A 14,005-nucleotide genomic window follows, 5' to 3' on the forward strand; every position below is an offset into this window, starting at 1 on the left:
TCATTCAATATTTTGCTCACATATTGAATATTTCAGTATTTCAATATTCAATATTGAGGCTTAAATTTTTTTTTAATTTTTTCTCTTCAGTTCCTTCCACTTGAGAAATGCCAAGCATGTTTTTTCCCTTTTGGTTCTCTAACTCCAAGTCTTTGCACATTTCATTAAAATACTTTATTTTGTCTCCTTGAGCCATCCTTTGAAATTTTCTTTTCAGCTCTTTTACTTCATCATGTATTCCTTTTTCTTTAGCTACTCTACATTCAAGAGCAAGTTTCAGAATCTCTTCAGGTGCCCTTTTTCTTTTTTTTTTTTTTTCTTTCCTGTCTTTTTAATGATCATTTCTTTTCTTCATGGATGATATCCTTGTTGTCATCCCATAACTTGTCTGATCTTTGGTAACTAGTGTTCAATGCATCAAATCTATTAATGAGATGATATCTAAATTCAAGTGGAATATACTCATGATCATACTTTGGCTTTCATGGACTTGTTTCAATTTCAATATCATTATTGAACTTCTCCATCATCTCTTTCCACAGATGTACTCAATTTGATTCCTGTGTATTTCATCTGGTGAGGTATATGTATAAAGCTGTGCTTTACGTTGTTGAAAAAAAAAAAGTGTATCTCCAATGAATAGGTGTTGGTCTTGAAAAATTTTATCATGTTTCTGTTCTGAAACCCATATTTTCCAACTACTGATCTTTTTTCATTTCCAACTTTTGCATTCCAGTCACCAGTAATTATCAATGCATGTTGATGCATGATCAATTTCAAACTGCTGAAATTGGTAAAAATCTTCAATTTCTTCATCTCTGACATGAGTGGTTGGTGCATAAGTTTAAATAATATGGGTTTTCCACACTATCTGAAACTGGATTGTTCCTATGAAATATTTCATAAGGCCAAATGTGGTAAAGGGAAGAAGCAATTACCATTAATTTAAATGGGAAAAATATATGAGTTTTCACAGATCAAAAAATAAATAAATTAATTAATTAAAATAAAAATAGCCTACCAAATCATACCAAAGAACACATAAAACCTAAAATAATGATAATGTATAGTAAAAGCAGGAATGATATGAAAAATACATAGCTTATATAAAGTGGGAATAATTTATATATAGTATAGTTTCCCCAAAAGAAGATTGACAACACTATTCTTGCTAGTGGAGTGTGTGCTCGCTCTTTAATGGCTCACTGCAGAACAAATGCTGAATGCTAGTTTCACTTTTCACCTTTTCTCATAAAAGTGGAAATCCTCTTGGGATTTATTTTGGTTATAGAAAATAAATATTAATGTAGGTCTTTTGTAAAAGTTAAATGACATAAAATAAATCTTTGAAAAGTGAGAGATACCTGTTGTCATATTAATTGTAAATATACAGATATGTTTACACTGACAACTGACAGTGTTGTATTTCAGGATAGACTTTGAAATGTCCTTTTTGGTGATGATCATTCCTCTTTAATTTGTCATTCCTGGAATAGTAAACTATGTGATTATCTGATTCAATATGGCCAATACCAGTCCATTTCAACTCACTAATGCCCTGGATATTGATCTTCAAGCCTTCCATTTCATTTTTGACAGCTTCCAATTTTCCTTGATTCTTATTTCATAGGTTACACATTCTGATTATAAATGAATGGTTGCAGCTGCTTCTTCATTTTGAGTCATGTCACTCCAGCAAATAAAGGTCTTGTCTTAGTTATCTAGTGCTTTTATAACACAAATACCATCTATAGGTGGCTTTGACAAACAGAAATTTATTTTCTCACGTTAGGAGGCTGGAAGTCTGAATTCAGGGTGCCAGGTTTAGGGGAAGGCTTTCTCTCTCTGTTAGCTGCGGAGGAAGAGCTTTGTCTCTTTGAGTTTCTGCGCCTGTGGCTTCATGTGCTTCATGTGGCTTGGCATATCTCTTCTACTATCTCTGCTTCCTTCCTCACTTGTTTAATCTCTTTTATATCTCAAAAGAGATTCACTTAAAATACACACTACACTAATCCTGCCTCACTAACATAACAAAGACAACCCATCTCCAAATGGGATTCTAGCCACAGATACAGAGGTTAGGATTTATAACACATAGTTTGGGGGGTGCAATTCTATTCATAACAGTCTCAAAAAATTTACTTCATCCATACCATTAAGTTTGAGTCTATTTTGAGGTGGCAGTCCTTCCCCAGCCATATTTTGAATGCCTTCCAACCTGAGGTGCTCATCTTCTGGCACTGTATCAGAAAATATTCCACTACTATCCATAAACTTTTCTCTTGGCCAATTTTTTTCAGAAGTAGATAACCAGTTCCTTCTTCTCAATCTGTTTTAGTCAGAAAGCTCCACTGAAACTTGTCAATCATGGGTGATCCTGCTGGCATTTGAGACACTGCTGGCATAGCTCCCAGTATCACAGCAACACACAAGCCACTACAGGGCAACAAACTGACAGATGAGTGGTGGAAATTGAGGGTGATGCACTTTAATATACTAGGGCCTTCTCCAAAGATTCAGGTATTTCAAAGGAATTTTCCAAATGTAATTTCTGACTTGGATAAGATTCCATCAAAGTCTGATCCTGCTGAAATTTAAGTGTCATGCTTTTGTTCTTTGATGTCTTTTCCCATGTCTCATTGGTCCATTCTTTTGTTCTTCGCCAGCCTCTAATGTGGTCTTACTCTGCAAACATGTCATTAAGCCAGAATATGGATTAGAGGGAAATAAACTAACTTAATTTTCAACATATTTTTGAATCTTTGAGTATCTAGAAGTAAGAAGAGCCAGCAAGGAAAGATGAGAGCTAGTAATGAAATGCAAGTTCAGGTATCAAGTTCAAAGGGGAAGATTAAGGAAAAAACAAGTAGTCAGTGATATTCAGAACTCAAATTAAAAAAGAGCAATGTTAGGACTCAGGCTGAAGACCCACAGGAAACTGCTGAAGACAAGAGAGGTCAGCCCAGCTTTGCTTATTGTCTAGGGAAAGCTTGTGTGTGTGTGTGTGTGTGTGTGGTGAGTTTCTCCAGTTTAAAATTGCCCTACCAAGGCAGAGAATTCTCAGTGAGATATATAGAGTCCTCTAAACCCAGAATGTAAAATTATACCTTTGCGTACACTGTGAGGTTTCACACCTCTATGCCTGGGCTTATGTTATGTCCTGCTGCTGTGCCCTCACAATCTTGTCAGATCAAAATACCTCACCTCTTCTTCTCCTTTGGTGTTTTGGTTATCTAGTGCCACTATAACAGAAATACCACAAGTGGATGGCTTGAACAGAGATTCATTCCCTTACAGTTTGGGAGACTAGAAGTCCAAGCTCAAGTGCCAGCTCTAGGAGGTGGGTAAAGGCCCCTTGACCTTGGGCTTCAACTCTGCTTCCTGCTCCTGGCCCTTTGGAGCTGGAGGTGTCTCTTAACTCAGGCAGCTACTGGCTGCTGAGGCTGACAAACTCAAGTTCGACAATTAAAATGACACAGTTCCATGAAAAGCAATATGGTAGGCCACTAGTCCCAAACAGTTTAGTCCCAAAACAATCCCAAGATTGCCAGTGACATGGCAGGCTGCTGAATGAAGACTCGGCTATATGCAGGGTCTAAGCATGTAAAAAAATTCATAGACCTTTTTCAAAGCTTCTCTTTATATATTGGAAGGACACCTCATCCCTAAGGCAGCTACTCAGCTCCTCTAGTAGACTCCACCATGGAGTTGATTACCAGTCTCATCATGGGGAATAACTACATCCAGCTGCCCAGTCACTCAAAACCAGGCCCAGCCAAGTTGACACTTAACCATAACTACCACAATTGGTTTAAATGTTATTATTTATCTTTTTCAGGTTTTTTTAATGCAATATTTATGTATACAAAATAATATGTGTAAAATAAACGTAAATTATAAAATAATATAATGAAATGACAAGTCATGAACTTACCCACCATTCAGTTGAGAAACTAAAACATAACTAATAACACTGCATATAATTGTGTACCTTCCCTAATCCATTCCCCATATAATCCCACCAATCCTGATTACAAAAAGGGTGTGGGGGCAGCATCCTCCTCTGACCTCCTCTAAATTCACAAGGGAGAGACAGAATCACCAACAGCATCAACACCACAAGGCTGGTTTCCTATGAGGCCAGACATGCTCCCACCTTCCAAACTTTTTGTCAATTCTAACACTAACCATCCCTCCCACAGCACTCACTACTTCTCAGCTGGGTTTGGAAATTAGTTGCAATGACCACACAGAACTCACAGACAACACTCATGATTATAGGGTTTATTAGGGAAGTAACAGGTTACAATTTAGGTTCAGAAACACTCAGAATACAATTCTTCGATTAGGACAGTCTGCTATGCCTGTAGACACAAGCCCTTGGCCTCTTGGCCTGGCCTCTGCCCTGTTCAGGTGTTACAAAACTCTTTCAGCTCTGCTGATAGGTACACGTAGGTGCATCCCACTCTGTTAGCAAGCTTCCTGCCCAAAGGCACTCAGCTTTCTTGCTCCATATGCCAGCAAGCCCACTGCTCTGCTCATGCTAGTCTCTTGGCTCTGCTGTCACTGTCTCTCTGCCATATCCTCAGCTCAGGGATCTCAAGTGCAAGGATGCACTCCACTCCTTGCTGCTGTTTCTGGGTGGGAGTTAGATCCCCCATTTCTGTCTCTGGGGCAGCCTTGTGGGATGACAAAACTGACCAATTCTCACATTAGGGTTCCATAGTCCCACCCCCACAAGAGTGTCATGTATCTCATTTACATTACTAGTAAGCTATCCAATTCCCTTGGTAGACCACAAGCACCTTACATTTGCATTGTTCCACCCAGCCATCTGATGGACGCCACAAACACCATGGTTAGAAGAGCCATAGTAATTCATTGCACCACAAAGATGTTTGTTTTCTCTTGTGTTTTAAAAAGTTGAGCTTATCGAGGTACAGTAAATATACCATGAAGTGAACCCATTATAAGTGTACAATTCAACAGCTTTTGACAAATGTATACAGCAGTATAAATACAGCCACAATCAAGATACAGAATGTTCCATCATTTCAGAAAGTTTCCTTATGCTTTTTCCCAGTCACCCCAAAACCACCATCCCTAGGTAGCTATTCTGCTTTTTGTCAATACAGGCCAACCAAACCTAGCATTGCCCAGACATATGTCATTTCATTTAGACATGACATATATATATATACATACACACATATTGTTGGATTTGATTTATTAATATTGTGTTAATGGTTTTTAAACATCTTTTTATAAAGGATCTTGATCTGTAGTTTTCTTAAAATGCTTTTCTCTGGCCTTTGTTATCAAAATGGAGCTCAAAGTAATGGCCTAGAGGACTAGAGTATGTCCTAGCAAGAATAGAACAAGTAAGTAGGCAATTTAACAAGAAAGTGTCAAGGAGGAACTATATTTTTCCTGATAACCCAAGCCCATCCAAAGAATGTGAATCCACTGACCCTATAAGGGATGCATCAAAGACAAAAACCAGCCAAGTGTGATACATTATAATGTGACTGTCATGCTAGAAAAGAAAGGAACAGCTTATTTACTGTGGCTTTCAGAGAGGATGAAAGATTGCTAGAGAAAATAAAATAAATTATACAGAAAGGAAACTAGAGAGTTGAAGATTCTATGAGGTAAATATGAATAAAATCAAATTCAGGAGGTGGTAAATGAAAGGATGCACCAGAGGGGAGGAGCGGAACATGGAAAGGGATTTATCACTGTGGCTCTAAAGTAAGGATAAGAATTTTCACAAGGGGATGGATCTGGAACTTGGACAGGGAAAACAGCACCTTTTGTTCCATGGAGCAGCGATGAGGACACAGATTTGAACTGAGGTGTGAGAATCTGGAGAATGAAGTACCGTGACACGGAGGCAAAAAAGAGATTGGCAATGCTCACTGTCCATACCTGTTCTGGTTACCTAGTGCCACTCTGACAAGAATATACCACAAATGGGATGGCTTGAACAAACAGGAGTTTATTCTCTTATAGTTCGGGAGGCTAGACGTCCAAGTTCAAAGTGCCAGGCACTAGGGGCTGTGTGAAAGCCCCTCAACCTTGGGCTTCAGCTCTGCCTCTTACTCTCAGCCCATTGAAGTTAGAGGCATCTCTTCACTCAAGCAGCTACTGGCTGTTGAGGCTAACAAGCCCAAGGCTGACCAATAAAATGGCACAGTTCTGATGTTATACCAAACCACATAGCAGGCTATTAATTCAAGTCCATTGAAAGTACCAAGGTCGACAGAGCATGGCAGGCTGCTGAACAACAAACGACATGGCTACACGCAGGGTTCAAGCATACCATAAGCTAGAGACCATTCCCAAAGCTGTTTCTTATATACGGAAAGCAGACCATATTCTTAAAGCAGCTACTCAGCTGCTTGTGGTAGGTTCCACCATGGAGCTGATTACCAGTCTCATCATGGGGAATAACTACTACCAGCTAGCTGCCCAGCCACTCAACCAGGCCCAGCCAAGTAGACACACAAACTTAACCACCACAATACCTAACATGCCAAGGGCTGCCTTCTGTAGGGAAAGCTAATGAAAGGACTTTAGGGAAGGGGATCTTCATTCCAGTATTTTTGAATAAGGGAAAAATGCCCCAAGGAGAAGGAACTTGTTTCAAGTCACTGTAGTAGATTCAATCACTGCTCCCAACTATTGACTCCCTTCCTATAAGAAAATTATACATGCCTGCCCATTGTCAGGTGACTTGCCCAAGTATCCTTTGAGAGAAATTTATGTTTCTGGCTCATTGACTTTTAGCTTGGTATGCTTTGGTCAAAGGAATGTAAGTTCACAAGGCATTTTCTGCATCCAAGCAGTCACTTAAATGCAATTGTATGGTTGGCTTGCTACTCCTTTGACCCAGGGCCCAGAGTGAGAAGATAGTTGGAGGAAACTTGAACAGAGCCCACAGCCTTGAGCTCAGCAAAGAATCAGCTGACCTGCAGCCCTCAGTGACCCTGGGCAAGAAATAAAGTTTTGTGTTATAAACCATGAGATATTCTGTTTGTTTGTTTGTTACTACAACAAAAGCTGACTAATCTGGTTACATAACAGAATAGTAGCTGCATGCTTTACATACATCTCTTTGATTTCATCTTCAAATTAATATTAGTCATTTAGTTATTGGACTTTTGTTATTTACTGTTAGGGAGTACATATTCTCTTCTCTTCATGTTTGCATAAAAGAGACAGAATTTCCTCTCCATGACTCAGGAAGAAAATTATGATGGGGACGTGTCTTATTTGATTGGGGGATTTGGGAGAAACAACTGAGTGTACTTGTGATACCATATAAGTTATATCTTGAAGTTACCAGGCAAGTCTTCACACTCTCTAATCTGCCATTGCCCACACAAAAGGACCATTCCCAAAGCTGTTTCTTATATACAGAAAGCAGACCACATCCTTAAAGCAGCTACTCAGCTGCTTGTGGTAGGTCCCACCATGGAGTTGATTACCAGTCTCATCAAGGGGAATAACTACCACCAGCTAGCTGCCCAGCCACTCAACCAGGTCCAGCCAAGTTGACACACAAACTTGCTGCAGAGGCCCACGACTGTATAAACTGCCTATCATCAAGATGGTAAAGCTGCCTACTTTAGCACTGAAGTATCAGAGAACCCACTGAGGTCACATAACTAAAATACTTCCTCCAAAGAAATTTTTATTGGTAAGAAAGTTGAGATTTTGCACTATTCCTGGGACTCTTTTTTTTTTTTTTTAACTTGGATGAGTAAGACAGGGGTGTTGTTTGTTGTTCTTTGAAAAGGGCTATGTACCATGCACTATAGACTCCTTGTTATTATTGTTGTTAGGTGCCATCAGGTTGGCTCTGACTCGTAGCGATCCTGTGTACAACAGAACAAAACACTGCCCAGTCCTGCGCCTTCCTCATGACCCTTCCTTTGCTTGAATCCATCATTGTAGTCACTGTGTCAATCCACCTTGTTGAGAGTCTTCCTCTTTTTCTTTGACACTCTGTTTTACCAAGCATGATATCCTTCTCCAGGGACTAGTCTCTTTTGCCAACATGACTAAAATATGTGAGACTAAGTCTGGCCCCTCTTGCTTCAAAGGAGCATTCCAGCTGTGCTTCTTCCAAGACAAATTTGTTCATTCTTCGGGTAGACCATAGTATTTTCAGTATTCTTCACCAACACCACAATTCGAATGCATCAATTCTTCTTTGATGTTGTTAGGTGCCATCAGGTCGGACCTGACTCATAGAGACCCCCCTTTGGGTTTCCAAGGCAGTAGCACAACGGAAGTAGATTGCCCAACCTTCCTTCCGAGGAGTGGCTGGTGGGGTTGAACCGCCAGCCTTCTGGTTAGCTGTCAAGTGCCTTAGGCACTATGCTACCAGAACTCCTATTTTACCCATAGAATCTTGCAATATTGCAACTCAAGGCTTAAATTTTTCCCTCAGTTCTTTCAGCTTGAGAAATGTTGAGCATGTTCTTCCCTTTTGGTTTTCTAACTCCAGGTCTTTGCACATTTCATTATAGTAAATGGCTTTGTTTCCTTAAGCTGCTCTTTGAAATCTTCTGTTCAGATCTTTTATCTTGTCATTTTTTCCATTTGCTTTAGCTACTCTTCACTCAAGGGCAAGTTTCAGAGTCTCTTCTAACATCCATTTTGGTGTTTTCTTTCTTTCTCATATTTTTAATGACCTCTTGCTTTCTTCATGGATGATACTCTAGATGTCATCGCACAATTCTTCTGGTTTTTGGTAATTGGTGTATAATACATCAAATCTATTCTTTAGATGGTCTCTAAATTCAGGAGGGATATATTCAAGATCATATTTTGGCTCTCATGGACTTGTTTTAATTGTTTCAACTTTAAGTTGAATTTGCATATGAGCAGTTGATGGTCCACAATCAACTCCTGGCCTTGTTTTGGCTGAAGATATTGAGCTTTTCCATCACCTCTTGCCACAGATGTAGTCAATCTGATTCCTGTGTGCTCTATCTGGTGAAGTCCATGTGTATAGCCACCATTTGTGTTGTTGAAAAAGGTGTTTGCAATGAATATGTCATTGGTCTTGCAAAATTCTATCATGCAATCTCCAACATTATTTCTGTCACCAAGGCCAAATTTTCCAACTACTGGTGATGCTTTTTTGTTTCCAACTTTTGCATTCCAGTCACCAGTGATAATTAACACATCTTAATTGGACGTTTGGTCAATTTCAGACTGCAAAAGTTGATAAAAAATCTTCAATTTCCTCATCTCTGGCTTTGGTGGTTGGTGCATAAATTTGAATAAGAGTCTTCCTTGTAGGCATATGGATATTATTCTATCATTGACAGCATTGTACTTCAGGACAGATCTTTTAACATCCTTTGTGATGATGAATGCCATGCCATTCCTCTTTAAATTGTCATTCCCAGCATAGTAGATCATATAGTTGTCTGATTCAAAATGGCCAAAACCAGTCCATTTTAGCTCACTAATGCCTAGGATATCAATCTTTATGCATTCCATCTCATTTTTGACAACTTCCAATGTTTCTAAACTCATACTTCATACATTCCATGTTCCTATTATTAATGGATGTTTGCAGCTGCTTCTCCTCAATTTGAGTCATGCCACGTCAGCAAATGGAGGTCTCAAAAGCTATACTCCATCCATATCAGTAAGGTTAGCCATACTCTGATGCTGCAGCTCTTTCCTAGTCATATTTTAGAAGCCTTCTGACCAAAGGGGCTTGTCCCCCTGCACTGTATCAGATAATGTTTCCAGGCTCTTCATAAAGTTGCACAGAAATGTATCAGACAGTATTTTTCTGCTATTCATAAGGTTTCCCTGGCCAATGCTTTGAGAAGTGGATGACCTCTTCCTTCTTCCTAGTCTGTCTTAGTCTGTAAGCTGCATTGAAACCTGTGCACCATGTGCAACCCTGCCAGCACTTGAAACACCAGTGGCACAGCCTCAGGCCTCACAGCAACATGCAAGCCACAATAGTACAACAAACTGACAGACAAGTTTGTCTTGTTTAGCTGTTTGAAACCTCTCCACCCTCCCCTTACCTTATCTCTGGCACTGCTCTGCTCTGTCCTCACCTCTGGCTTCTCTTTCTCCCACTTTCCTGGCTGGTGGGGGTATGGCCTGGGTCCCTCCCTCCCCTTACCTGGCTGCCTGGCTGCTGCTCTGCTCTGTCATTGCCTCTGCCTTCTCTTTCCCTCGCTTACCTGGCTGGTGGGGATGGATCCTGGGTCCCTCCCTCCCCTTACCTGGATGCCTGGCTGCTGCTCTGCTTCTGAGCTTATTCTAGGAGAAATGCTACTGTTTTGATCTTATATGGTTGACTGTTCTAAAAATCCTTTATCTCCCTAGTGTTATTGTTCACCTTACAGGCCTGTCTATTGTTTGGCTGAAAGTTGAAGCATGGGGGTGAGTTCAGTTCCAGGCTTGAAAGGTGACTAAGCACCATAATCTGGGGGTTCCACCAATCATCATCAGACTAGTAAACCTGGTCTTTTTATTATTTTTAATTTTGTTCCATATTTTTCTCCCACTCTACCCAAGAACTTCTATATTGATCCATTTCAGAGTGATTAGCAATGGCAGCCAAAAAAACCAAACTCACTGCCCTCAAGTCAATTTCAACTGGTAGTGACCTCCAAGGTGCTATCTCTATGGAAGTAGATTGCCCAATCTATCTTCTGAGGAGTGGTTGGTGTATTTGAACCACCAACCTTCTGATTTAGCAGTCAAATGCCTTAGGCACTATGCGACCAGAGCCTCCTCTGTTCTCAGGATTGTTGAGGTTTTAGGTCCAAGTTAGGAACTCTGGTGGTGTGGTGCAGTTAGCAGTCACTTGACTGCTAACCAGAAGGTCAGGGTTCAAATCTGCCAGCTGCTCAGCAAAAGAAAGACAAAGAGATCTACTTCTGTAAAGATTTATAGCCTCAGAAACCCAACGGGGGTCACCATTAGTCAGAAAATGACTTGATGGCAGTGAGTTTGGTTTTTTGGTTTTGGTAGGTTCAAGTGATCAATTAGTCCTTTAGACTAATTATTGTCATGTGTCTTTGATTTTCTTCAATCTTCTTTGCTCTGAATGGGGAGAGACCAATACATGTACCTTAGATGTGCAGTAGTAAGCTTTAAAACCCCAATAACTACTCACCAAAATAGGATGTAGAACATTGCCCAATGACTTTATTTTTCTCTTAGACCTACCCTGTCCAATATGATAGCCATTAGTCACATTAATCACTTGAAATGTGGCTAGTCCAATTGAGATGTCCTGTAAGTGTAAGTTACACACCAGATTTTGAAAACTTACTAAAAAATAAAATAATGTAAAGTACTTCATTAAAATTTTTCATGATTATATGTTAGATGTATATATTTTGGATATATTGGGTTAAATAAATGTTAATGGTAACATTAATTTCACTTGTTTCTTTTTAGTTTTTACAATGTGGCTACTAGAAAATTTAAGATATATATGCTTCATATGACATGTCTTTTTGATAGATCTTCCCCAGATCATGGCCCTCAGTGATAAGATGCATTCTAACCCAGCAAACAGCTATTATATTGAGAACATCCAACTTTGGGATATTACATAGACCTTACCTGTAACAGTACAACAAGCCTCCATAATATGTGATGCTTTTACCTCTGAGTAGAAGAAACTAACTACTAAGTGGGGAAACATGGGTGATGGGGATGGTAAAAAGGACATTTTCTGGTTTTGCAAGAATCACTGAGGAGCATTCTGGGTCTGGGCCCTGCATCAAGAGCAAGTCATGAGATCAGGACATTCTCACAACTTTCAGAATCATCTTCATAAATTTGGATTATTCTGTGGTCCATTCTTATTGAATAGTCAAGATCTAGGTCATCTTCCCTTCTGAACAGATTATTTGGTAGTCCTGATGAATAACTATAAAGGGAAAGAGGGAAACTATAAAGAGAAAGAGAAGAGGAGCAAGGAGAAAAGGAAACCAAGCAATAAGACTCAGTATATCCTTCTTCTTAGTCCTTTGAGTATTTTCTCTTGGTGGGACATAGGGAGGGAATAAGTATTAGGCTGTGAGCATTAATATCCTGCTTTCCATATGTCATCATCTTTTTTAATGTGGTTCTCAAATATTAACTATCTTTTCATGCTAAAGGAACACAAAATGTATCATCCATGCTAGGATACTTTTGAGAGTGAAAGTGCTCAATAAAAAACTATTAACAAAGATTAACTGACTCTCAACAGGCATAAACCAGGACTTCCCTGGGCAAACTGAAACCAAATCTCTTTAAGAGTTCATCAATTCATATAGTCTTTCCCTAAACACATGTTTTCAGCCACATTCCCCCACCCCCATCAGATACCTAGGAGTTACCTTTGAATTTTTCCTTTTTGTTTTTCTTACTTAGTCAGAGGTCACCTCCTGTGTCTCTGGGTTAACTTCTTGTAAGTAAGCTTTGTCTTTACAAGAGACAAGGTTAATAAATAAGTCCCAAATCATGTAGCAGTTTTTCACAGAGACAACTTACAGCAAGAAAATTATTGTAGTTTCCCTCTCTCCCTCTCTGTCTCTCTACATATTACCTACAATGAAAGCCTGGACTATCACCAGAACAGAAAGCTGGTGTCACTTAGGCCTGTTGGCCTAAGAGTGGGTATAACTTGCATAGGGAATGGCTGAGAGAGTAGCTTGGACAAGAAGTGTTGGAGTGACATCAGCTTCAGGCTATTCTAAAGGCAGCTGTAAGCAGGAATTAAAGGTTAATCCTCTGGGGTGCATAGCCACCTACACTGTTGGCACCACCTCTGAAGGACTCTGATATGTACAGCAGATAAAAGCAGAGTCAGAATTATTTCCCAGTATTCACCTACTTCTTCCAGTCCCTGGTGACTTCTCCAGACTGGAGAGTAAACCTCATCTTCAGCTAATAAATTTACAAATAGACTTATGTTGAAAGATCTTTCTTTCAATGTATCTGTTAGATATTTACCTTTTCAGGCCCACTGCTGAGTGAGTCACTTACATATTGGAAATGTTTTGGCTTCAGAATACCTGGAAATGAATACTAGAATGAAAATCCTTCTAGTTCACAGTCTGTGATCCATTCCTAAGTGCCATTCCTTCCCTGGATCAGCCTTGGTCCTTGTCCAACAAAGACTTCTCACTATTGGTTACATAATGCTGACTGCAGCTCTGCTGGGGTGATTAGTTGTATAAGGTGGGCTCTTGAGAACCTGAACTGTGAAGGTCCCTGTGAGATAGAAAGCCCCCTGATATTCTCTGAGAAAATAAATGAGACATAGAGTGAGACAGGGCTGGGAGATAGAGTATAAAACCCATGGTCTATGGATTTCAGAGTAATTATTAAAGGAGAAGAAGATGATCAAGACATACCCCAAACTGAAGAACTTGGATAGATAACATAAGATGAGGTCAGAGACAATATTCATTTAGTTGCAAAGTCCCATGAGTAGAGTAGTTAAAAGGGCAATTATTACAGCCAGTTCATCATCACAACTTTATTATCTCTTTCTGACAGTTCAGTCTTTTCTTAAATCATTACCATTTGGCTTTTGCCTCAGCCACTCCACTAAATAACTCAAGTTAGACTCCCAGAGAGGTTGGAAGAGAACGTAAATGAGTATAAGAAAGAGGGTGATAAATTCTACAAGACCAGGGAAGGGAGTGGCTTTGGGTCCTATATGAAGAGCAACCTGAGTCCCATGTTCTTACAAACCCTAAGGAGACAGCAAGACCTCAGAGGGAAATATTTATATAATGTATCTAGAGATTGTGGATCTAGGTACTATTCCAATTAAGATGAGTCTCCCATCATGCCTCCAAAATTTCTTTTAGTATGGCCAATGTGTTCCATGGTGTCAAATCAAGAAGTCAAAGCTCATTTTCTTACCTGACCTGTCAGCACAGCAAATGAATAATCTCTTTCCTGAAATACTGTCTTCACATGACTTTCACAATATTACAGCCTCATG

This window comes from Orycteropus afer, unplaced genomic scaffold (genome assembly GCF_000298275.1).
Source record: "Orycteropus afer afer isolate SDZICR_OR568_19922 unplaced genomic scaffold, OryAfe1.0 scaffold00193, whole genome shotgun sequence".
NCBI classification, from domain to species: Eukaryota; Metazoa; Chordata; class Mammalia; order Tubulidentata; family Orycteropodidae; genus Orycteropus; species Orycteropus afer.